Below are 2,500 nucleotides of genomic sequence, written 5' to 3'. Positions count from 1 at the left end.
TGAGAGAGCATGTTGCGCCTACACGAATATAGCAGCCCCGCATTCTTTATCTCGGAAATGAACTTACTTTCCAACGCATCCACCCTATTTTCTGGATATATAAGCCTAAAATCTACACACTCTTTGAATTACACTCCCGAACTATAAATCACATCCAAAGTACCCTCATACCAAGCATACGAATCTACATAACTCACCTTAAGACAAAATAAGCAACGCCACACGATCTAAAACCAGCAATTCACTTATCCCATTCGACTCCTGGACGAGCATACGTGTGGTGCGTCCGACACGCCGGGTCACATTCCCAGGAGAAGGACGGCGTCTCCCTTTATATATAAGCGGGTGTGTTCGGGCGAGACGCAACCCCCTTCAAGTTTCCTTTTACTTCTAAACGTGTCACAATGCTCTTTTTCTTCTTTTTTTGGGGGGGGTTGTAATAGTTTAGGTATTTAATTTTTGAATGGACGTAAATAGTAGGCGTTGCAGGGAATAGTAGAGGTCGATAATTATCGTTGACATTAGGCTTAGTCTTGATCCTTTCGTAGATCGCTTCCATTAATTGTCAATGTTTTTATTATATATATTATACACACAACTGACACACATATTGCGTATGTTCCATCGCATATTATTAAATGGTGAATTCAGTGTGATTAATATAATTTTCTATTTATTTTATAATTGTTAAATTAATGTTAATGTTTGTAATTCATTCTTTGTGCGTGCTCACTCTTGTTCACACACACAGAACAAAACACACTGAAACCTTTTATTAATAGGGTTAGTTGTTGTCGTAGTTGTAGGCGTAAAGATCGATGTCGTATGTCTTTTGTCCGCGATTTTGACGTGACGAGTGACGACTCTATGCACATTACTGTATATCTTGTCGTTGTCGTTCCCTTGTCTATTCTCATATCTGTCAGAGGCGGTTTTAGCTCAAGCTAGTCCTTGCAAATCTACATTCAAAATTTGTCCAGTAAACGCTTAAACATCCCCACTCTTTGTTGCCTTTATTTTTGTGTTACTATCTTGGCCTTTACGTGTATGATCTGGTTCACCGACTAAACATCAGTTAGGCCGAGGATATCCAACACGAACCTGAAGGCTGCAGATGCGTTCGCCTTGGGATGCCGTGTAAGGATGTCACTGCAAGAAGGTAAAATCAACTAAATATTCTTAATATCTACATATCTAAACAGTTTACATCTTAGGTGATTAGGGAATAATATACATATGATAATTACACACCCGTGTTACCGCGTTGCCTTTCCTCTCTCTGTTTTATACCCCCTCCTCTCCCTTTCCTCTTCAGACCTGAGGATGGAATCCAGGTGGATTTCGAAACTGTTGTCTCACTTTCAATAAATCTAGTTTTTACATTGTGGGTTTTTCTACCAATGTATCAACACGGTAGAGTGTTTTTACCATTAATATATATATATATATATATATATATATATACACACACACACACACACACACACACACACACACACACACACACACACACACACACACACATATATATATATATATATATATGTATGTATGCACATATATACACACACATATATACAAGCATATATATATATATATATATATATATATATATATGTATATATATACATACATACATACACACACACACACACACACACACACACATATATATGTATATACACATATACATAGACACACACAAACACACACACACACACGCACGCACACACACACACACACACACACACACACACACACACACACACATACACACACACACACACACACACACACACACATACACACATACACACACACACACACACACAGACATATATATATATATATATATATATATATATATATATATACTTATATATTTATGTATGTATATATGTATATATATATGCATGTATGTATATAATGCACACTGCATGTGTGTATATTTGTTCGAGTGTGTATGTATAATTGCACAAATATCAACTGATTTGTCTTAAGTGGCGACCCTGTGTCCTACAGCGAAAGTCAAACTCACTAAATAGAAGCTTAACAGCAGGTAAAGATCGGTTTGGCTTCGTGAATGTCCGTCTATGAGGATTCCTTTTTTTTCGTTGACGGAATAACATCAACGGTCAATGATATTGTTATAATGAAAGAGGTGTAAAAAAACCTGTCAATATCACTCTCTCCAAATTATGATCCTATGAAATGCTTTGAGATGAAATAAAAGAAAAATTAAAAGGTTGACAGATGATCATTTGCTTGCATCCATATACCAACAGACAAACAGAAACACTTGAGAAGACACCTAATTAGTATTACAAAACTATGAGGGGGTCATATGGAAGACTGACCCACAAAAATTAATCCCACGGCGAAAGTACAAAGGTAAAAAAGTTTAAAAAATAGTACAATTCGTTTCAAATTAAAGGTAAATTGCCTTAAAAATATATTAAGAAATAAACTGTGTGCACGAGTAAACGATCGTAATCAAAAT

The 2,500-nt window shown here is 36.1% G+C and overlaps 1 protein-coding gene across 1 annotated transcript in view; it reads right to left on the bottom strand.

Moving 5' to 3' along the window:
- Positions 1-294, bottom strand: part of LOC125034643 (glucose dehydrogenase [FAD, quinone]-like) — a 14,809-nt gene extending 14,515 nt beyond the window's left edge. Inside the window, exon 1 of the mRNA XM_047626545.1 lies at positions 198-294. The gene's annotated coding sequence lies outside the window, so the exon portion shown is untranslated. The remainder of the gene's footprint in view (positions 1-197) is intronic.
- Between the last annotated feature and the right edge of the window lie 2,206 nt (positions 295-2,500).

This window comes from Penaeus chinensis, chromosome 18 (assembly GCF_019202785.1).
Source record: "Penaeus chinensis breed Huanghai No. 1 chromosome 18, ASM1920278v2, whole genome shotgun sequence".
In the NCBI taxonomy this organism is placed as follows: Eukaryota; Metazoa; Arthropoda; class Malacostraca; order Decapoda; family Penaeidae; genus Penaeus; species Penaeus chinensis.
The sequence above is the reverse complement of the archived record's forward strand: the minus strand, read 5'-3'. Positions and strand labels throughout refer to the sequence as shown.